Source organism: Pongo abelii, chromosome 2, assembly GCF_028885655.2.
Source record: "Pongo abelii isolate AG06213 chromosome 2, NHGRI_mPonAbe1-v2.0_pri, whole genome shotgun sequence".
Lineage (NCBI taxonomy): Eukaryota > Metazoa > Chordata > Mammalia > Primates > Hominidae > Pongo > Pongo abelii.
The window spans coordinates 112,452,240-112,476,364 of record NC_085928.1 but is presented as its reverse complement, the minus strand read 5'-3'; the positions used below and the strand labels follow the sequence as shown (position 1 = coordinate 112,476,364).

Here is a 24,125-nt window from a genome sequence, read left to right as displayed (position 1 = left end):
AAAAAAAAAATATATATATATATATATATATATATAATACACACACACACACACACACACACACACACACACACACACATTTGGCCTAGTTTCCCCCAATGACAACATTTGCAAAACCTTAATATGATATCATAACTAGGATATTGACATTGATACAATATACCTATCTTATTCAGATTTTCCCAGTTTTACTTGTACTCATTTGTGTGTATATTAAGTTCTAGATAATTTTATCACCTGTACTACCATACTCAAGATGTTTAACAGTTCCAAATTCACAAGGATCCCTTGTGTTGCCCTTTTATATCATACCTGCTTTCTTCCCACCTTACTTCATTCCCCAACTTGATGGATTTTTCCAAATCTTTTTATTTGGAAATAAGTTCAAACTTACAGAAATGTTCAAGTACACTCTATATGCAGATTCACTGATAATATGCAGCTTACCTTTATTGCCCACTTGGCTTTATCATTTTTTCCTATCAAGATTTTTTTCCCCCTGAATCATTTGAAGGTAAGCTGCATACATTATGACCTTTACCCTTTCAAGATACTTCAGTGTGTATTTCCTAAGAATTTGATATTCTTGTACATAATTATAGTAGAAGTTATCAACATTAGTACATTCAACATTGATTCAATACTTTAATCTCTCACATGGATTCTGATTTTGTCAGCTGGAATGTCCATGATGTATTTCCCCTCCTCTAGTACAGGATGCAGTCTAGGATCAGGCATGGCATTTAGCTGCCCTGACTCTTTTGCACCCTTTAATCTGGAACATTTCCCAAGCTTTCTTTTGATTTTAATGACCTTGACATTTTTGAATAATACAGACCCTTCCTCTTTTTAATAGATGTTCCTCATTTTGGGTTTGTCTGATGTTTCACCATTATGATTCAGGTTATGTATTGTCCCCAGGAATACTGCTTAGCTGATGTGGACATGATATCCATCTGCTCTCACTGGTGATGTAAATTTTGATCACCTGGTTAAGATGCTGTCTGCCTGCCTCTTTGTATAGTTACTATTTCCGCTTTTGCTACTAACAGGTCTAAACCATCTTTGGGGAGACATATTAACCCAGACAAATATCTGCCAGCCAGTATCAGCCCCCTAGAGTAAGCATTCATGGATGATTCTTGCCTGAGCCAATCTTCACTATACACTTGATGATCTCTTCAAGTCAAGTCTATGCCAGTATGAGAAATCAGGTTTTGCAGGGTTTCGTTTCCTTACACCTTTGGTTCTGGTCTGAGTCTTCTTCAAGTCCTCCCAATGTCCTCTATGACCCCTGGGTTGAAAAGAAGAAGTAGACTCAGTAGCCTCAACTGGAAATGAGATCATGTGGGATGTTCCGCGTTAAACCGTCCACAAGTGATTTGCATAATAGAGTGGCCTGTGAGCTCTTACTTCCTGGATCGGTTCCTGATCCCCCCTCTGCTGTCCACCACCCCCCTGCCTGTCACCCTTTGGTGGCATCTTACTCCAACCGCCAGTTCCATCCCCTCCAGCCTTCTCCCCGTCCCCGGCTCCATCCTCTCTCCATTTAAGCCTAAGGGCGGCTTTGCTAGGAGACAGACCGCCCTGCAGGAACAGAACGCCTGGACTTCCACTGTGTTCACGACTATCAGCGCCCCGGGCCGCGGGGGTCCCATCCTTCCCTTAGACTGACTCTGGAAGGACCCCGAGAAGTGCTATAAGTAAATAAGCGCTCGGGGAGGGGTGTGATCAGCTTTTCCCGGATCCAGGTCTTTATCGGATACTTCTCTGTGCCCCACGGCGTGGGTAAAAGTGCAGGGGCAGCCGCGGGCGAGGAAGGCGGGGCGCGGCTCCAGGCGACTAGGACGTGGCCGGCGGGCATCCTGGAGGGCGGCCCGCAGGTGGCGGCGCGGGGCGGCGGGCGGGGCTGGGAAGGGGGAGGGCTCGGCGCGCGTCGGGCGGTGACGGCAGCGCGGAGGGGAGGTGCGAGCCGCCCGCTCGCGGGGTAGCCATGGCGAGAGGCCGCGCCGCGGCGCCCGCAACAGTGCCCGCGTCCGCAGCAGCGCCCCCGTCCGCCGCCCCGGGGCCCACCCGGCCGCCCCCGCCGCGCGCCCCGAGCCCTTGACGCCCGCGCGCCTCGAGCGAGGCGTCCCCCGGAGTGGGGCCGCGCGCGGGAGAGCCCGAGCGCAGCCTTAGCGTCCCTGAGAGTCTCGAACGCCCCGACGACCCCCGCGTCTCGGAACCCCGGGCTCCGAGCCCAGGAGCGCCAGGGCGGCAGGCGGGCAGCAGGAGGCGGCGGCGCCAGAGCGGAGCCCCCGCGAGTGCCCGCGTGCCGCCCGGCCGGCTGCAGCGGAGAGAACCGGAGCCGCCGGGCGGCCGAGGCCGGGCCGAGAACGACGCGGAGGAAGCCCCCACCGAGGCCCCCCAGCACCGCGCCTGCTGCCGGGTTGCGCTCCGTGCACCTCTTGCGGGTAAGCCAGGGGTCCGCTCACCCGCGCCGCCTGCGCCTCGGGCCCAGGGGCTGGGGAAGGACATGGGTGTTCCGGGAGTGTCCGCGTGAGATAGTGGCGGCGTGAGAGGCCGGGCGCCGGGACCCTGCGGGGACAGCCCTCCTAATGCACCGGCCGCACCTGCAGGAGGCCCTCGGAGCCCGGAAAAGTGCCCCTAGGGCATCGTGTCGGCCACGCCGCCCGTGGCCTGGATTTCGCGCTCCGGCACTCCGAGGTGACAGTGAGGCGACCTTCAAAGAGCCTGGAGCTGAGCCAGGCCAGAGCGCGGGCAGCACCCCAATTCCCACTCACCCGCAAAACTTGATGAAAATGACATCATCTGAGCGTGTCAGAGAGCAGGGAGCCTTTAGAGCCCTCCTTTGCATCCTCGAGAGTTAACAAGTTTACTTTGTCACTTTCTTGACCTGATTTTTAAAGTTCTTTTCTAGTCTCCAAGGTCAACCTCTTGCAGGTAAAAACAAATGTAATGAACTGTATCGTTTCTTCTTTTGTGAAGTTATGTTTCAGGAAAGATGTTAAAAGTCGGCCTGCTCTTGAGACTGGCGCTGGGTGCCCCCTCCCCGTTAAGCTTGCCTGTTTTAGAACCCGTGGCTGCACTTGTTCAGACACTGAAATTAGCGTCCGCTTTGAGAGCCTTCAAAGTATTCGTCGTTGGACCGCTGATTTTTTTTTTTTTTTCTGATATGCTTCACTAGAACTTTATTTGCTTCAAAAGTGTAAACGTTGTCAATACTGTCTGTGAGTGTGTATTTGGGACTGGTAACCTTTTCTGGAGGGTCTTTTGTTTATCTGGAAGGGGAGTGGAGGTTACCATAGGGAAACGGTGTAGTTCCAGGGTCCTTTCCAATTTCCAACTACAAGAGCAGCGAAGAGGAAGGTGCTCAGACTGAGCTCTGATTAGCCCTGGAGCCAGTCTGCACTGGGGAGGGTCTCCCCAGATTGAGTGAAGGGACAACAGACTGGGAGCTTGACTGGTAGGTTTGGAGAGTTGGACCTGGAGTGACAGATGGAGCCTTCACCTCTGTCTTTCGGTTTGGAATGGTCATACTCGGTTGCTCTTTGATCTTGGACCTCAGCTTTGTCACAGAGGTTCCCAGGCCAGTGTAGTCTAAGCCAGCTGGAAAGCTGAGCCCGGCCCTGGGGGATGCTGAATCGGGTTAAAGCCCTTGTCTCAGGGCTGCGAGTTTGGCAACAGTTGAGTTTCAGCTTGGCCCCAGCACCGGTCGTTTCCTGTTTGATGCCCCAGGGACCAGTTTCCCATCCCTAGCGCTCGGTTGAGGGTGTCTCCACTCTGGCTGTGTTGCTTCTCCTTCTCTGTGGTCTTGGAGTGGGAAACCTGGACTGAAATTCCAACTCCTTTCTCTTTATTGGCTGTGTGACCTTACTTAACCTTTCTGTCCTGCTCTCCCCTCTCTGGGAGACAATGTTTTAAATGGAAGTGTCTGTAAAAGTTTGACTGAATGACATGGGAGCGTTTTCAGGTCTCATTCCAACATGATTGGGTTTGTAATTTGGTAAGCTTTTTGAGCCCCAACAGGGATAATAAAGCATGTAATAGTAATTATTGTTTTATAGGTTTATTATGAGGGTCAAATCAGGTAATATAAAAGAGCTTTGGGCCGGGCATGGTGACTTGTGCGTGTATTCCCAGCATTTTGGGAGGCTGAGGCAGGTGGATCACTTAAGGTCAGGAGTTCGAGGCCAGCCTGGCCAACATGGTGAAACCCCATCTCTACTAAAAATACAAAAATTAGCTGGCATGATGATGGGCACCTGTAATCCCAGTTACTAAGGAGGGTGAGTCAGGAGAATAGCTTGAATCCGGGAGGCAGAGGTTTCATTGAGCCAAGATCCCGCCACTGCACTTCAGCCAGGGCGACAGAGCAAGACCCCATCTCAAAAACAAAAACAAAAACAAAAAACATAAAAATAAAAGGGCTTTCAAAAATAATAGAGCACTATTCACATTGAATGGAGTTCTTAAACTTTCACTTTCCAAACTAACAACACCTTAAGGTTTGCCATCTTAAGTGGACTTTGTTCCTGTCATTGCATTCTGGTTTTTTTTTTTTTTTTTTTTTTTGAGACAGAGTGTTGCTCTGTCACCGAGGCTAGAGTGCAGTGGTGCTATCTTGGCTCACTGCGGCCTCCATCTCCCAGGTTCAAGTGATTCTCTGGCCTCAGCCTCCCGAGTAGCTGGGATTGCAGGCACCTGCCACCACGCCCAGCTAATTTTTGTATTTTTAGTAGAGACGGGGTTTCACCATGTTGGCCAGGCTGATCTCAAACTCTTGACCACGAGTGATCTGCTGGCCATGACCTCCCAAAGTGCTGGGATTACAGGCGCAAGCCACCACTCCCAGTCCCTGTTGTTGCATTCTGAGTCCCTGCCTCTGACCTTGTATATAGTAGGCCTCTGTAATTGTTTGGTGATTCTTAAATTAACCATCTGGGCTCTCCATCTTGACTTCGTGCTCCCAAGGTAGAGAACAGACCTTGGGCATTCTCCTCTCCATCAGCTGTCGGAGTTTTTATAGATGTGATTGTTCTGTTGCACCATGTAGCTCATAAGAGAGCCAAGGAGAGTAAGCAGATAGGTGGCCAGTTTTTCTACAAGGGACAGTTCTTTTTTTACCCTTTGGGGCTCAAGTAAGACAGGCATTGGAGGGCGAACAGTCATTTAAACTCACTGAGGGTTGCAGATATTCAGTAAAACCTTTTGTGCATGCCAGAGTTTAACACCGTATGGTTGGGAAGTTTGATAAACTTTAAAGTTACCATGACCAGCCTCTTCACATATATGATTCTGTGACCCTTGGTTTTGAAAATGGACTCTGATCACTGGCCGCGGTGGCTCACGCCTGTAATCCTAGCACTTTGGGAGGCCGAGGCAGATGGATTGCCTGAGCTCAGGAGTTCGAGACCAGCCTGGGCAACATGGTGAAACCCCATCTCTACTAAAACACAAAAAAAGTAGCCGGGCGTGGCAGCATGCGTCTGTAATCCCATCGACGTGGGAGGCTGAGGCAGGAGAATTGCTTGAACCCAGGAAGTGGAGGTTGCAGTGAGCCAAGATTGTGCCATTGCACTCCTGCCTGGGCGACAGAGTGAGACTCTGTCTCAAAAACAAAACAAAACAAAACAAAAGAAAATGGACTCAGATTTATTTAACTCATCTATATTTGGCATGCACTGTGATTTTTGTAGGGGAAGACAAGAGGATGCTCTTTTTAAAAGATGGAGATAGAACCCAAGGGCTTATGTGGGTTCTTAGGTTTTATTTTATTCTTGGACAGAGATACACTGTTGTTAGACAGAGATACACTGTTGAATGAATGGGTCTTCTGGCTTCTCACCTCCTTTTCCCCCCTTCTTTTCAAACAAATGTTCCCTATTCTGACTTATCTTCTTAGATGTATCTAAGTGGAGGCCACTTGCAGTGTTGAAAAGTGCAAATTTTAGTGAAGAGACAGTAAATAATTGCATATGTGTAAAACTGGATGTCTCCTGAGTTACACAGAATACTAATGATGTTTAGCTGCTTAAAGGCTTTGATAGGCATTTTATGAAAGGCTGTGTAGTATGATTCATTATAGTGAGAAATTTATTTAATTATTATTGTTAATAGTGCACCTGAGGTGAGACAGGGTGGAATGGGGTGGGAGGGGAGTTCTTGAAATCCTTGTTTGGACTTAATTTTTTTGTTTTCAAAATTTATTATTTTTATTTTACAGTACTGTTCCTTGCAGAGCAGTGTGCCTGTAGTCAGCCTGTTTGGACTTCCTTAAACATTTTTTTTTTTTCTTAAATAGAGACAGGTTCTTGCTATGTAACAGGTGAAGCTGGGAATAGCCCTTCCTCGAATGCTGAGATGGGAGGATCACTTGAGCCCAGGAGTTCGAGACCAGCCTGGGCAACATAGTGAGACCTCATTGTTACAAAAAAAAAAAAAAAAAAAAAAAAGAAAAGAAAAGAAAAAAGAAAAATTAGTCAGATGTGGTGATGTGCACCTGTAGTTCCAGCTACTAGGGAGGCTGAGGTGGGAGAATCTCTTGAGCCCAGGAGGTTGAGGCTGCAGTGAGCCATTATTGCACCATTGTACTCTAGCCTAGGTGACAGAGCGAGACCCCATCTAAAAAAAAAATTGCTGTCTGAGTCAAAAAGTGCTCTAAAGGAAAATGTACCTTGTTTTCCCTGAGGTTCTGGGGAATTCCCAGCATAAGCACATGTACCCCAGTTTGGGAATTGTGGAGCTGGATTATTTCTAGGGTTCTCCTTTTGAATGTCCTCTAGTTCCAGGACATTCAAAAGGAGAGGATAATCTATCCAGAGGAAGTGGATTTTGTACTAACATCCGACAAGGATGCTCCATCACAGTATAAATTATCCACATTTGAATGTTAAATAAGACCATGCTGTGGGTACTCAGGTAACTTCAAAAATCTTTTTTTTCTTTTAAGAAGTAGGAGAAAATAGCTGTGAACATGTGGACTAAGTGGCTTGACATTTTCTGAAAAGTATCTCTTTAGCATACTATTCAGAGCACTTACTGCATTCCTCCTTAATGACTAGAATTAGTTACTAGAAAACATGATTATGTTGATTAAAAGATGTCACTGTCTACTAATTTATGTTGATACAGATGAACTATTAGCAAATCCTGTCTTCCATTACGTAGATGCAGGTTGATTTATGTCACTTAAAAAAATGCATATTAATGGCTGAGTGTGGTGGCTTACGCCTATAATCCCAGCACTTTGGGAGGCGGAGACGGGGGGATTGCGAGGTCAGGAGATCGAGACCATCCTGGCCAACATGGTGAAACCCCGTCTCTATTAAAAATACAAAAATTAGCTGGGCGTGCTGGCGGACGCCTGTAATCCCAGCTACTCGGGAGGCTGAGGAAGGAGAATGGCTTGAACCCAGGAAGCGGAGGTTGCATTGAGCCAAGATCGCACTACTGCACTCCAGCCTGGCAACAGAGTATTAAAAAAAAAAGAAAGAAAAAAAAAGCATATTAATTAGAATAGGGATATAGGATCTCACTTTTTTTTTTGTCTCTCTCCAGGATTACAGAGATAAAGCATTTATGCATATAGAGAACCACGGGATTTTAGAAGTTGTCCATCAGTTCCTCTGATACCTTTTTTTTGGTACAATAAAAAAGTTCTTTTTTTAGAGATAGAATCTCTCTCTGTTGCCTGGGCTGAAGTGCAGTGGCCTGATCATAGCTCACTGTAACCTTGAACTCCTGGACTCAAGCCATCTTCCCGCTTTGGCTTCCTGAGTAGCATGCATGCTGCCACAGTTGGCTAATTTTCTTTTCTTTTCTTTTTTAAATTTTTTTGTAGAGATGAGGTCTTGCTATGTTGCCCAGGCTGCCTTAGCCTCAAGCGATCCTTCTGCCTTGGCCTCCCAAAGTACTGGGATTACAAGCATGAGCCACTGTATCTGGCCAGGCAGTTCTTTAACATAAACAACATGTGCTGTGGGTCTGGATTTTTTTTATGCTAACATTCTGTAAGCCCTCAGTTTTTAAGTTTTGCAGAATGTGAAACATATATGATACAACCTACTCTAGATACACAGCCTCTAGTGTAGGCTGCCTCCTTTTATTATGGGTTTCTATCAAATAATTTCCAGTTTGAGATTTGAGATGTGACCAAAGATAAAATGTCTCCCTATAATGTTAGAAGTGGTTTGGCTTCACCTGTATTATTGAGTCAGGAATTTGGACCTTTAGGAGCAGGTAAACAATGAGAGCAGAAACTACCCTTGAATTTATGTTTGTCTGAGGACCATTGGGAAATATTTATTGGAGAGTGGGGAAGACAAATTCCTTTGACCTCCAGAAGAATTGATTGTCCTCAGTGTGATGAGAAAATCAGGGAGAGAGTGACTGAAGACAGTTTAGCTGTTCATGCCAAAGGGACTGACGGTCCAGATTCATGGTGGAACCAGGTGGCCGTGTTCTGGCTGGAGAACAGCAGTGGGAAGAGGACGATGCTCACGAGAGGGAGATCCTGGCTCTCTCGGTTTCTGCCTGACTTTTGGTTGCTGCTGTGTTCTGTGGAACAAATATTTTATATCATGTTGCATTACCATCTAAGGTTGACAGGTTAACTAGAACCTTTAATTTCTTATGCATTGAACCTTTAATTATTTTAGCTCCATTAATTTTACTTACATATACCACTGGTACTGCCAGTAACTCCTTGTAGATAACCACTCTTGTGACCTCTATTACCATAGGATAATTGTGCCTGTTTTGGACTTCATGTAAATTGAGTCATATAGTGTGTACTTTTGTGTCTGGTCTTTTGCTCAACATTTTGTCTGCAATGTTCATCCATTTGTTGCATGTAGTAGTGCTTCATTCCTTTTTAGTGTGAGATAGTATTCCATTTTATGGTTATATCATGATTTGTTCATACATTTACCTGTGGATGGACATTTGGTTTTTTTCCAGTTGGGACTATCATGGGTAAAGCTGCTGTGAACTAAGTATATAAGTACTCATTTCTATCGGGTATATGCTCAGGAGTGGATCATTGGGTCATAAGACATATGTTTGGCTTTAGTAAAAATTAAGTTTTCCAAGTGTTCATTCTTCTCTGGATTTGGTATATGAGACTTCCAGAAGAAAAAAGATAACTCAGTAAAAGAGTATGCTACATCTTGTGATTCTGAATACAGGGCTCCCACAGTAAACTTGGTTTGCCTGTTGTACTTCCAGTTGGGGAGTTTCGTAATCTGATATCTTAAGAGATCTAGCGAGACACTTACAGTATCAAGGGGCATTTTTTCTTTAGTGTGAGATCCAGAGGTGTGGGCCTTGCCTGCACTGAAGAATTTCAAACCTGGGAAGAAAATTGGAGGTTTACTTAAATTAAAGGGACAGATTCTTGTCATGTTAGGAAGTTGGAATTGGCAAGCTTTATACTGGAGAATTAAAAATGCAAAACAAACAAAAAACCAAACCTATGATTCAGGAATAGCATTATAATGATTTAGAGGAAAGGTGGGGAGGAGGAAAATGAGCAATTTGTTATGTGTATGACTCACTGGTGCTGTGTCTGTATTACATTTGGGTGCAGAATTTCCGAGACAATTGGTTTACTGGCTTTCATAGTAGAGAATAAAAGAGTGTCACCTAGACAGTGAGCATTTCATTTCAACCTTCGCATCTAGAATATATTTTAAATAAAATGCATAATACTATGGGAATTGTACAGTTGTACAATTGCTTTATGTACCTGAGTGGGAAGTAGCTTTGTTTTCATTCATTAGTTAAAAAGTAAAAACCTTCAGATTGAACAGTGTAGATACAATGCAGCACACCATTTATGTGTTTGAAGCCATGTTCTTTTTTCCCCTGTAAGATTGTTGCTTAGTTGTGTTGAACCCAGCAAGTCCTGTTTATGACAGGCAGCTTCGGAATCATTACCTTATATGATAACCTCATACAGTTATTATTTTTTTGAAATGGAGTCTCACTCTGTTGCCCATGCTGAAGTGCAGTGGCACGATCTTGCCTCACTTCAACCTCCGTCTCCCTGGTTCAAGCAATTCTCCTGCGTCAGCCTCCTAAGTAGCTGGGATTACAGGTGTGTGCCACCACACCTGGATAATTTTTGTATTTTTAGTAGAGATGGGGTTTTACTGTGTTGGCCAGGCTGGTCTCGAACTCCTGGTCAGTTATCCACCTGCGTCGGCCTCCCAAAGTGCTGGGATTATAGGTGTGAGCCACTGTGCCTGGCCCTCATACAGTTATTAAGAGGATTATGTGAACTTATACATATGCTTGGCTGAGAGGAAGCATTTGTGTTAGCCATAATTATTGTTTTTACTGAACTCCTTATGATCCATTCATCCAAAAATAGTTTGGAACAGGTATTCAGTGCCACACCTCAAGGGTGGGGTGTGCACTGGACTTCATCTATATGACAGTAACAGGAATACCCCCATGGCCTAAAGCATTGATGTGAGCTATGGTTTTTGCTCACCCATCAACTAACTTCCCTGCTTTGACTTTGAGGAGAAAGGGTTAATTTTGCAGTGGTCCCAAGGCATTAGAAGAATCGCTTTGGATTTGAATATCAAGACATTCCAAAGGTCTCTTGTGGAAGAAACATAGTTTGGTGTTATATATTTGGGAAAACATCTTTCTATTTGAGAAAACAAGCAGATTGTTATTATTACAGCAGTGGATAAAAGGTGTGACAGGCAAATCATTGGCAAAATAGACTAAAATGTTGACTGGTGCAGTAGATGTTTTATACTGTATTTGAAAGATAGGAAAGTAGTTAGTCTTGTTAAATAACTGACCGGGTGTAGCAGCTCACGCCTGTAATGCCAGCACTTTGGGAGGCCAAGTTGGGTGGATTGCTTCAGCCCAAGAGTTGGAGACCAGCCTGGGCAATATGGTGAAACTCCATCTCTGCAAAAATTACTAAAATGAGCTGGGCATGGTGGTGTGCCCCAGTAGTCCTAGCTATCTGGGAAGTTGAAGCAGAAGGGTTGCTTGAGCCTAGGAGGCAGAGGTTGCAGTGAGCCATGATTATACCATTGTACTCCAGCCTAGGCAATGGAAAGAGACCCTGTCTTAAAAAAAAAAAAAAAACAAAAACAAACAAAACAACTTTAGTACAAGAGGAATGTTTTCACAACAATTGAGTGTTAACTTGCAAAACTTTTAGTTGGACTAAGTCTCTTGATGGTATAGTAGAAGTGATACTCATGGAAAGGAATAAAGAAAATAAATATTCCTGGCCGGGCGCAGTGGCTCATACCTGTAATCCCAGCACTTTGGGAGGCCGAGGCGGGCGGATCACGAGGTCAGGAGATTGAGACCATCCTGGCTAACACAGTGAAACCCTGTCTCCGCTAAAAATACAAAAAATTAGCTGGACGTGGTGGTGGGTGCCTGTAGTCCCAGCTACTCAGGAGGCTGAGGCAGGAGAATGATGTGAACACGGGAGGCGGAGGTTGCAGTGAGCTGAGATTGCGCCACTACACTCCAGCCTGGGCAACAGAGTGAGACTCCATCTCAAAAAAGAAAATAAATATTCTTGGGAGTTTGGCTATCTTATAATCTAGTTTTTGTTCTTTATAGTATACTGAATTTTCTGTTTGGCAGAAGGCAGCATGGCAGATTGATCATCACAAGCAAGTTTGAGAATTTCCCTCACAAACTCAAGTTGCATCCACATTTGGTCACTAGGGTGGAAAAGGGATGCAGTTTGTAGATGTTACAAAGAGAAGGCCCATGGTAGGGTTGGGTGGCATTAGGAGTGATGGCTGGCTTTACCTTGGTAAACGTGTCCTAGGCTGTATGTGATCCTAGGCCTTATCTTAGGTCTCCATGATGACTGAGACCCAGCTGGAAGCTCTGGCTGTACTCAAGGTGAGAGAGGGTGGGTGTTAGTGAGTGATAGTGTGGGTAGATGTTTAAGAGATAAGCCTTGGTTGTTGAAGAGATAGTGGTAGGGTAAGGGAGGGGGCGGAGTGAAGGATAAGGCTGAGGTTTCTGAATTGGACTACCATTAATCAGTTGTCCCAGTGGTGAGGACCTGGAGGGTCTTGTTTTGAATGTGCTGAGTTTGATGTGCTCGTGAGGGTTTTTTTTTTTTTTTGAGATGGAATCTCGCTCTATTGCTCAGGCTGGAGTGCCAGTGGCACAATCTTGGCTCACTGCAACATCCGTCTCCCGGGTTCAAGCAATTCTCCTGCCTCAGCCTCCCGAGTATCTGGGGATTACAGGCGCCTGCCACCACTCCCGGCTAATTTTTATATTTTTAGTAGGGATGGGGTTTCGCCATGTTGGCCAGGCTGGTTTCGAATTCCTGACCTCAGGTGATTCGCCCGCCTTGGCTCCCCAAAGTGCTGGGATTACAGGCGTGAGCCACCATGACCGCCACTCCTGAGATTTCTAAGTGGAGATGTTTAGGGCAGTGGGATGTCTGGGCCTGACACTTCGAAGAGGGATAGGAGTTTGAGGCAAGGGTTTGGGGACCATTCCTGTGTAGTGATATCCATGTGTAGGAGAACTCACAGAGGAGTAGTGACTAGAGATTGGGAGACGACCAGAAGTGCTGGGGGAGGGAAGGTGAAGGGTCGGGTGAAGGGTCGGGTTCACAGGGTTACTCTGCCGTGAGAGGCCAAGTGAGATACAAGCTAAAATATCTTTTGGGTTTGTTTATACATAGTAGGTATGCAGATATTTCTAGTTGTATCATTTGGTTCTTTGTTTTTCAGAAGAGACGCTGGCTTAGCCTTGTAGACATCGCAGTTGTATAAAAGTATTTATGATAGTCCTTAAAATGCCATAATTATCTTTGAAGTTTTGTAATTTTGCAGTGTTTAACTTATGGCAGCAATAACATTGGTATTTTAAATCAAAACAGAACACTGTCAAGGGTTACATAACTTATTCGTGATATTAACAAGATATAAAGCACCATGTTTTTGTGTGTAACTGTTTAACAGTAGATGAAGTTAATGATTGCCCACTTTCAGCTAATCATATGATTGCTATTGAAATAAGTACTTGCTAGACAGGGATAGAATCTAGTAATTTGTTAGCTTCAGTACTTCATGCTTGCATACACACCCATGCTATTGTGTTACCAAGCCTGAGTTTTGAAATGTGGCGTTCTTTGTCTTTTTCTGGTGAATAAAACCCATGTGTCTTACCGTAGCCATTTGACTCTTCCTGGCTGTCAGGATGTGTTGCCCTGGACTGAGAGTGAGAGATCCCAGATTTTTCAGCTTCTCTTCCAATTGCTAGGGATACCACATCAGTGCCAACGTGAGTCTCCTCTTGTCACTTTCTGCTAGGCTTCCCCTTAGAAGCTGAAATTCTTTCCCTTCCTGATGCTAAGTTGCAGTTTCTTAAAATGCTAGAGAGCTTTTAAAAGTATACTAATTCAATTAGTTTCAAAAGATTAGTTTCAAAACTAATTAGTTTCAAAATTAGTTTCAAAAGATTATACCAGAGGGGGTTAAAACTTCCCAACCTTGGAAAAACCTCACTTCTTTGTTTACGTCCTCCCTGCCCTGCTTTCTGCTGTGCTTGGTTTCCTCCTAGCAATATGCCTTGGTCAGTGGGAGAGTCTTCCTGTCAGACATAACTTCCCAGACCAGCACTCCTGGAGGCGCCTGTACCTCAGACCCTGGCAACGAGGCAAGCTGGGGCACACTGGCCTTTCGTCGTGGTATAGAAAGTTTTTCATTTGGAATTCCATTTTAAAAATAGATACAGGGTTATTTATATCTTCTTACATTAATTTTGATAAGTTGTGTATTTTAAGGGCTTTATCCACTTTATCTAAGCTACTGAATTAATTGGCACAATTATTACTCTTTCAATGTCCATAAGACCTGTAGTGATGTCCCCATCTTTTATTTCTGATATTTGCCTTTCATGTTAAGAATGTGTCTGTTCAAAGGGAGAGGGGAAGGAGAAAAGAAGAATGTGTCTGTTCAAAGGACTGCTGGATCAGAGTAACTTAGCTCAAGAAAATGGGAGGGGGTGGTTTCTGGAAGGGGAGAATGAAAGCAGTGGAGGAAATAAAGCATGAATGTGGGGGAGGGCGGGGGCAGGGACTGCTTCTCTTGCTGGCTGCCTTCTCTCTCTGGAGAAGCTGCTGGAGAAGGAGCAGTCACGTGGGTGGTGAGCTCATTAGGCTGGGGACACCAGCTGTGCTATTATTAGGGCTTTTAAAGTCCGTGGCAGATGTTCTTAGGCGGAGTTCCAGCCTTGTTCACTTCCCACATATGGCATGATACAGTACACAGAAAAAAGAGGGACTCTTTAACAAATAGCTTTTCCATGAAACGCAGCACTATTTTTACCCCGTGAACTTTTTTCTTTTCTTTCTTCCTCTGTCTCTATTTCTTTGTTTCTCTCTCTGCTGTTTGTTCTTTCTTTCTCCCTTTCTTTATCTTTCTCCCTCTGTCTCTTTCTATTTTTCTGTATTCTCATTCTCCCTGTCTCTCCCTCCATCCCTTCTTTCTATACTTCCTTCTTTTATCCTTTGAGGCCCTTTTTATTTAATCCTTTGTGGAACTAGAAGAGGACTCAGAGGCACATGAAGGAAGTTTGCCTATTTTAGATTAAAAGTGAGCCTTAGCATTTCATAGAAAGTATAAGAAATGTGGGTAAGTCTCACGGTGATCATGTACTAGAGAATTTTTTTGACAAGAGCCTGTTTTGAATTGCATGGTTAGCTTGCTGCCTCTTCGCTCCTCTGGCACAGTGGTGGTTTTTGTACAGGACCACTTTTACCTCAATGGACTGATAAGCTAGCCAGGGCACTGATTATTTTTACATACCAATTTGTGTGTTGTTTGTTTGGCTAATCACCTCTTCTGCAGCTGTTGTCCTGGATCTCAGTGATCAAGTGATCAAAGAGATCAGTGATCTCTTTTTTTTTTTTTTTTTTTTTTTTGAGACAGAGTCTCACTCTGTTGCCCAGGCTGGAGTGCAGTGGCATGATCTCAGCTCACTGCAACCTCTGCCTCCCAGGTTCAAGCGATTCTCCTGCCTCAGCCTCCCGAGTACCTGGGACTACAGGCACGTGCCACCACACCTGGATAATTTTTGTATTTTTAGTAGAGATGGAATTTCACCATGTTGGCCAGGCTGTTCTCGAACTCCTGACCTCAGGTGATCTGCCTGCCTCGGCCTCCCAAAGTGCTAGGATTACAGGCGTGAGCCACCGCGCCTGGCCAGTGATCAAGTTTTGTCAGTAAGCTTCCATGTGTAGACCCTCCTTCTCCCCTCATATTTATAGTAACCCATGTCTTGGCTTGGAGTTACAGGGTATAGTCAATATCAAATTTACTTAAATAACTGCTCTGGTAGACTGACTTTCTACAGGAAATGGGCTCTTATGTGAATGTAACTTCAATGTATACTCTTTAATAAAATCTCAGAATGATGCAAGCTTCATTATAGATGTTTCCTACTGTTTATTTCAAATTTCTGATATTTTGATATATTTACACTAATTTTATAACTAAGCACAAAATTAATTACCTCATCATTTTTATTTCAAAAATAATGAGATAATATGTGCATACATTAGTGGCATATCTTACTCTAATAATATTAGGCCACAACTGTCAGAAGTACATTTTTAGAAAAGCTTTTTGGCTGGGCGCGGTGGCTCACGCCTGTAATCCCAGCACTTTGGGAGGCCGAGACGGGCGAATCACGAGGTCAGGAGATCGAGACCACCTTAGCTAACATGGTGAAACCCTGTCTCTACTAAAAATACAAAAAATTAGCCGGGCGTGGTGGCGGGTGCCTGTAGTCCCAGCTACTCGGGAGGCTGAGGCAGGAGAATGGCGTGAACCCGGGAGGTGGAGCTTGCAGTGAGCCGAGATCATGCCACTGCCCACTAGCCTGGGAGACAGAGCAAGACTCCATCTCAAAAAAGAAAAAAAAAAAGTAAAGCTTTTCTAATTCAGGCATTCTTCTTCAAAATAAAGTAAATGTATCTATTTTTGAAAAGTACTTTTGTATTTTAAACATTATTTAGTTGTAGAAAATATTTTTTAAAAAGCCCCAAACCTAAACTATACAGTGAGGCCAGTATGAGAATAGAGGTACTGACATGGGTAACTACTTATTTATTAATATGTTTATTTCCCTGTGAATTCAGAGATTGGGAAAGAAAACCAGAAACAACCATTATTCATTTCTCTAATTTTATCTGAAGGAGGGGAATCATAAAGTAGGAAGCCTTTTATCTCAATGGCAGTCTCTGTTATTTTTTTTTTGAGATGGAGTTTCGCTCTCGTTGCCCAGGTTGGAGTGCAGTGGTACGATCTTGGCTCACTGCAACCTCCGCCTCCTGAGTTCAAGCCATTCTCGTGCCTTAGCCTCCTGAGTAGCTGGGATTATAGGCGCCCACTATCATGCCCAGCTGATTTTTTGTATTTTTAGTAGAGATGGGGTTTCATCATGTTGGCCAGGCTGGTCTCGAACTCCCGACCTCAGGTGATCCACCTGCCTTGGCTTCCCAAAGTGCTGGGATTACAGGCATGAGCCACCGCCCCCGGCCACAGCCTCTGTTCTTACAAACTAGCAGATACAGGTACTGGAACACCAGGCAGTGGGCCACGTGTTTACATGCTGCTCCCCAGTACAGTTGCTGAGTGGTTTATGTTTATTCCAGAAATATATGGTTCGCTCTGATTTCACGGGTCTTCCGCAGGTAAGAATCACCTTTGATTAGAGTCAGGGGATTCCTGGCAGGATGGGGAGCTGGAGACCCACTTAGATCAATGATTGCTAAGTGTGAGCTGTGTGGCTTCCCTGGGCCAGGCACTGAGTTGTGACAGTAAATGAGACAGTCCAGGTCTGGGGGCAGACCAAAGAGACCCAATGTAGTAATAGACGTAGGATATGATACCAGGTAGTGACTAGGGCAGAGAATGAGGTGGCAGCAGAGGTGTCTTTAGGGAGGTTATAGGTGAGCAGAGATTGAATGGGGATTGAGCCATGGGAACATATGGAGGAAAAGCTTCCCAGGCAGAGCAAACAGCAAGTGCAGAAGCCTTGGTGAGAAGGCCAGTGTGGCTGCAGTGCAGGGGCCCCTGGGGAAAGTGGACGTGGATGAAGCCAGGAGATAGTCAGGGGAGGGCTGCATCCCACTGGCCTGCTGGCTGTTGTAAGGACTGGGTATTTTAATCTGCATATGATTGGGAACTACTGGAGGATTCTGAGTATGGAGGAAGCTGCAGGGGAGTGACAAGAATTGATTGATTTTTAGATTATTTATTTACAAGACGGTATTAGTCTATTCTCACATGGCTATAAATAAATACCTAGGATTGGGTAATTTATAAAGAAAAGGTTTGATTGGCTCATGGTTCTACAGCCTGCACAGGAAGCATGGTTCTGGCATCTACTTGGCTTCTAGGGAGGCCTCAGGAAACTTAAAATCATGGTGGAAGGCAAAGAGGGAGCCAGCACTTCACTTGGTTGGAGCAGGAGGAAGAGAAAAGATAGAGGTGCTACACACTTTTAAACAGTACCAAGGGGGATGGTGTTAACCCATAAGAAACCACCCCCATGATCCAATCACCTCCCACCAGGCCCCACCTCCAGCATTGGGGATTACAATTCAACATGAGATTTGGGTGGGGACAGAGATCCAAACCATATCACAGTGTCTTGCTCTGTCACCCAGGCTGGCGTGCAGCAGTGCAGTCTCAGTTCATGGGAGCATCAACCTTCTGGGCTTGAGTGATCCTCCCACCTCAGCCCCTCCGGTAGCTGGGACTGCAGATGCGCGCCACCATGCCTGGCTAATTTTGCTTGTTTTTTTGGTAGAGATGGGGTCTCACTATGTTGCCCAGGCTAGTCTTGAACTCCTGGGATCAAGGCATCCTCCCTCCTTGTCTTCCCTAAGTGCTGGGATTACAGGTATGAGCCAATGTGCCCAGCCTGATAGAGTTTTTTTTTGAGACAGAGACTCACTCTGTTGGCCAGGCTGGAGTGCTGTGGTGTGATCTTAGCTCACTGCAATCTCTGCCTCCCCAGTTCAAGTGATTCTCATGTTTCAGCCTCCCAAGTAGCTGGGATTACAGGTACGTGCCACCATGCCTGGCTCATTTTTGTATTTTTAGTAGAGATGAGGTTTTGCCATGTTGGCAGGCTAGTCTCAAACTCCTGGCCTCAAGTGATCCACCCACCTCAGCCTCCCAAAGTGCTGTGATTACAGGTGTAAGCCACTGCAACTGGCTCTGATTGATTTTTTAAATGAAACCCCAGCTTCTGTGTGGAGAGCCAGAGTAGGGGAGGCAGGATTGGAAGCAGGGATGGTAGGGAGGGTTTTGCACTGGGATAGGTGGGAGAAGGAGAGTGGTAGAAGGTGGCATTTCAAGGCAGTGGAAGGATGTGATGTGCCCTGAGGGGTAGAGGGAGAGGAGGAGCCAAGGGAGAGAAGAGGCGAGGGTGATGCCAAGATCTCACAGACATCTAAATGGAATTTTTAAAGTCAGAAAACATTTACATAATTTTAAAATCCTGGGTTAAAAACTGTTGTTGGCTGGGTGTGGTGGTTCACACCTATAATCCCAGCACTTTGGGAGGCTGAGACAGGAGGATAGCTTGAGGCGAGAAGTTCCAGACCAGCATGGGCAGCATTGGGAGGCTGAGGTGGGAGGATCCCTTTTGAGCTCAGGAGCACAAGGCAGCAGTAAGCTGTGATTTCGCCACTGTACTCGAGCCTGTGAGACAAAGCGAGACCCTGTCTCTAAATATATATATATGTATCCGGGTGTGGTAGCTCACGTCTGTAATCCCAGCACTTTGGGAGGCCGAGGTGGGTGGATCACTTGAGGTCAGGAGTTCAAGACCAGCCTGCCCAACGTGATGAAACCCCATCTCTACTAAAAATACAAAGATGGGCCGGCTGGGCATGGTGGCGTATGCCTGTAATCCCAGCTACTTGGGAGGCTGAGGCAGGAATATTGCTTGAATCTGGGAGATGGAAGTTGCATTGAGCCAAGATTGCACCACTGCACTGCAGCCTGGGTGACAGAGGGAGACTCCATCTCAAAAAAAAAAAAAAAAAAGAGAGAATACATATATATGTAACTTATTGGTCAGGCAGTTAGTAGGGACTGCTTGGGTTAAAGTTTTCCTGGTATTTGAGAACTAGGTGGAAGCATCTTCATCTCAAGCTAGAAGTAGTGGATGAAGAAGAAGGAGAATTTTCTTTTATTTTGTAGCTGAGAAATTACTTTCATTGGCAGAAGTAAGAAGGTAAACCTCAAACTTCATCCCAAATCATTGAGCATGGTGTAACTATTGAACAGAGTACAAAGAGAAAAAGGAACAATGTGCTCAGAGCACAGTGTCAGTGACACTTAACCTCAGCTATTTGAATTTTTTTTAAATTTTTTTTGAGATGGAGTCTTGCTCTGTCACCCGGGCTAGAGTGCAGTGGCGTGATCTTGGCTCACTGCAGCCTCCACCTCCCAGATTCAAGCAATTCTCCTGCCTCAGCCTCCCAAGTAGCTGGGATTACAGGCATATGCCACCAGGCCCGGCTGTTTTTTTGTATTTTTAGTAGAGATGGGGTTTCACCATGTTGGCCAGGCTGGTCTCGAATGCCTGACCTTGTGATCCACCTGCCTCGACCTCCCAAAGTGCTGGGATTACAGGCATGAGCCACCGTGCCCGGCCTTGAATTTTCAAAATTGAAAGTTTTCCGAAGATTCCTGACTGGACGTGGTGGCTCATGCCTATAATCCCAGCACTTTGGGAGGCTGAGGCAGGAGGATAGCTTGATAGCAAAATAGCGAGACCCCCATCTCTACAAAAAATAAAAAAGTTAGCCAGGCATTGCGGTGTGCGCTTGTAGTCCTAGCTATTCTGGAGGCTGAGGGAGGAGAATCACTTGAGCCCAGGAATTTGAGGTTACGGTGAGTCATGATTGTGCTACTGTGCTCCAGCTCAGGGGACAGAGCGAGACCTTGTCTCAAAAAAATAGTTTTCTGAACATTCTTCAGGTGATTTGATAATACTTCCTCAGTATATGTGTTGTAAAATTTGCTTAGGCTGTGTCTGGATGCAGTGCCTCATTTGAAATTTACTGTTTTAAAAATGAGCCTTTTTAGAGTGGGGCTGTCTGAGGTGCGTTTCCAGTTTCCTCACGGCATGGATAATAAAATGCCCCCAGAGTAAAGATCAGAATTTCAGGGACCAGGGAGAGTATAAAAAGATTAACCAGCTGATCCAAGGCTCATCATTATCACTCTTGCTCACTTCAACAATCTGAGATTAGTTCTCTCCCTGCAAAGCTGCTGGCCCTGAGCACAGCATGGGTTAGGGGGCGGGGAAGGGACGGGGCGTGGGGTGAAGTCTGAATTCTTCCCCATCTTCTGAAAAGTGAGGGGAATCAGCTCCTTCACCCGCAGGCCTGGAGAGACTGAGTCAGGAATGCTTAGCAGGTTTCCTTTTTAAGTGTGTGCTGATGCTTCAAGTGGGTAAGTGGCTGAGGTTATCAGTAGAGACTCTAGAAGGTGCAATTCTCTTGGAATCTGAAGTATTTGAGGACAAAATCATGCTGCTTTCTGGTGGAGTATGGTAAGAATAATTAACACGGAGAGTTGGGCTTGTTTGGGGATTGCAGTGAGTGAGGCATGCCTGGTTAATGCAGAATGTGCTGCTCCTTCCAAGGCAGTGGCTGCAAGCCTTCTTTCCTTTCCTCTGTGCAGTGCAGCGAGGCTGCCCATTGTCCCATGTTGTGCGTAGCCAGGCGCGTCTTGCCAAGTACTGTGGGAAGCCCCAAGATTTTGCTCAAATACACCCAGAGTGGGTCAACCTGAAAAAAAAACAAAAAACAAAAAACCGTCTTTGCAACCTCCAGCCTCTTCTCAGGCTTTTCCACTATGTCTTATTGATATCCAAATAAATAAATATCAAACAAATTAAGAGCCAGATGAATACCATTGGCTATCTTTTGTATTAATGTTGGCAACAAGACTATTGTCATATCTTTTATTTCCTCAAGGTTTCTTTTTGCTCCCAGTCTGGCAGCTAACATTTTGTAACCCCATAAAACAAATGTGGTAGCCTGCTTTTCTCCTTATAATGAAACTACGTTGCCATTGGAATTAAAACACTGGCTGCCAGGCATAGCGGTGCGTGACTGTAGTTCCAGCTACTCAGAGGCTGAGGTGGGAGGATCTCTTGAGCCTGAGAGTTTAAGGCTGCAGTGAGCCATGATTGCGCCACCTGCACTCCAGCGTGGACAACAGAGTGACACCTACTCTCGAAACAAAACAAACAAACCACTGACTGGCTTGTTTGGAAATGTGGGAAGGAATTTTTCCTGTGGAGTTATGATCAAGTCAGCTTTTTTAGAAATATAAATTCTAGGCCAGTGTTTCCTTAAAAACCAATATTTCGATGTGTTTGTTCTGGAAGTATTAGCACATCACATTCCCAGTGCTTTTTAATGGGCTCTGGGTAATTACCGCAGCCTCCCATCTCAGCCAGTACAGTAAGCCATTCAAGAGGACAGCCGGTGCTTATTACTCAGCAGCCTGGCAGTCCGTGACCCCTCCTCCTTGGAAATGGTGTGAGGCGCAATTAGAGAGCTCTGGTGTGGGGATAAGGGATTGCTGGGGCATAAATAATGCAATCTATGCTGTCCCTCTGTGAATGTGGTGGGGCAGAGTGGCTTTGGTGTTTGGAAGCCTGAACCTCAAATTCTGGATTCAGCATGTTTAAGATCTGTGATCTTGGTAGCCTGGGGTAATGTAGTGAGACCTCATCTCTACAGAAAAATTTAAAATTAGCCAGGTGTGGTGGCACATGCCTGTGGTCTTAGCTATTGAGGGGCTGAGGCAGGAGGATCACTTGACCCCAGGAATTTGAGGCTGCAGTGAGCTGTGACTGGGCCACTGCATTCTAGCCCAAGCAACAGAGCAAGACCCTGTCTCAATCAATCAATCAATAATCTGTGATTTTGGGCAAGTCCTTAGCCTGTGAGCCACAGTTTTTTCATCTAGAATAAGACTGTGTAGTGTGGTTGTGGGGGTTAGATAAGGCAATATATATAAAGTTCTGCCTTGCTCTTGCTTGTTGACAGCATATAAGATGCATTCGGTGAAGGAGATCTCTGATCTCCATTCCTTTGGGACAGGTGATGTGTTGATATTTTCTCTTTTTCCTCCCTCTACTCCCAGACTCTGCCTCATTCCTTGAAGACTGGGAGATTTGGCTCAAGATCGTCTTCCCCTGACATACCGCTGTGAGTCATCTGGGTTCTGATGACTCACCTAGCATCTTGATCCATCTTCTGTCCAGTGGTGGCTTCTCCACCCTGCTTCACCCACTGCCCTGGTCATAGCCTGGACTGTGTCATCTCCTGGAGTTACCTGTTCACCTGAAATCCTGAGTACAATCACCTTGTTCTCTGAATGCCAGTCCTCCCATCCCTCTGCAGATATTCCTTGCCCCATCCATGTTGTGGCTTTTCCCCTACACCCCATTCTTTCATCAGTGACCACCTGTTGTCCTTCCTTTGTGCACCTGGCAGTGTGTCCGGAATTGGTGGGTTCTTGGTCTCACTGACTTCAAGAATGAAGCCGCGGGCCCTCGCGGTGAGTGTTACAGCTCTTAAGGTGGCGCGTCTGGAGTTTGTTCCTTCTGATGTTCAGATGTGTTCGGAGTGTCTTCCTTCTGGTGGGTTTGTGGTCTCACTGGCTCAGGAGTGAAGCTGCAGACCTTCGCGGTGAGTGTTACAGCTCTTAAGGCAGCGCGTCTGGAGTTGTTCGTTCCTCCCGGTGGGCTCGTGGTCTCCTTGGCTTCAGGAGTGAAGCTGCAGATCTTCGCGGTGAGTGTTACAGCTCATAAAAGCAGTGTGGACCCAAAGAGTGAGCAGTAGCAAGATTTATTGCAAAGAGCGAAAGAACAAAGCCCCCACAGTGTGGATGGGGACCTGAGTGGGTTGCCAATGCTGGCTCGGGCAGCCTGCTTTGATTCTCTTATCTGGCTCCACCCACATCCTGCTGGTTGGTAGAGCTGAGTGGCCTGTTTTGACAGGGCGCTGATTGGTGCGTTTACAATCCGTGAGCTAGATACAAAGGTTCTCCATGTCCCCATCAGATTAGGTAGATACAGAGTTTGGACACACAGGTTCTCCAAGGCCCCACCAGAGCAGCTAGATACAGAGTGTCGATTGGTGCATTCACAAACCTTGAGCTAAACACAGGGTGCTGATTGGTGTGTTTACAAACCTTGAGCTAGATACAGAGTGCCGATTGGTGTATTTACAATCCCTGAGCTAGACATAAAGGTTCTCCAAGGCCCCACCAGAGCAGCTAGATACAGAGTGTCAATTGGTGCACTCACAAACCCTGAGCTAGACACAGGGTGCTGATTGGTGTGTTTACAATCCCTGAGCTAGATATAAAGACTCTCCACATCCTCACCAGACTCAGGAGCCCAGCTGGCTTCACCTAGTGGATCCCGCACTGGGGCTGCAGGTGGAGCTGCCTGCCAGTCCCGCGCCGTGCGCTCGCACTCCTCAGCCCTTGGGTGGTCGATGGGACTGGGCGCCATGGAGCAAGGGGCGGCGCTCGTGGGGGAGGCTCGGGCCGCACAGGAACCCACGGAGGTGGGGGAAGGTTCAGGCATGGCGGGCTGCAGTCCCGAGGCCTGCCCCGCGGGAAGGCAACTAAGGCCCGGTGAGAAATCGAGCGCAACGCTGGTGGGCTGGTACTGCTGGGGAACCCAATACACCCTCCGCAGCCGCTGGCCCGGGTGCTAAGTCCCTCACTGCCTGGGGCCGGCAGGGCCGGCTGGCTGCTCTGAGTGCGGGGCCCGCCAAGCCCACGCCCACCTGGAACTCCAGCTGGCCTGCAAGTGCTGTGTGCAGCCCCGGTTCCCGCTCACGCCTCTGCCTACGCACCTCCCCGCAAGCTGAGGGAGTGGGCTCCGGCCTTGGCCAGCCCAGAAAGGGGCTCCCACAGTGCAGCGGTGGGCTGAAGGGCTCCTCAAGTGCTGCCAAAGTGGTAGCCCACACAGAGGAGGCGCCGAGAGCGAGCGAGGGCTGTGAGGACTGCCAGCATGCTATCACCTCTCAGCAGGACTCTGCCCCT

The 24,125-nt window shown here is 46.3% G+C and overlaps 1 protein-coding gene across 2 annotated transcripts in view; it reads left to right on the top strand.

Annotated features, from left to right (window-relative positions):
- Positions 1–2,314: 2,314 nt before the first annotated feature.
- TRAK1 (trafficking kinesin protein 1) overlaps positions 2,315–24,125 on the top strand; it is a 210,696-nt gene continuing 188,885 nt past the window's right edge. The window contains exon 1 of one of the 2 annotated variants that reach the window (XM_063722118.1): positions 2,315–2,453. The gene's annotated coding sequence lies outside the window, so the exon portion shown is untranslated. The remainder of the gene's footprint in view (positions 2,454–24,125) is intronic. The other variant, XM_024244444.3, reaches the window with a different exon arrangement.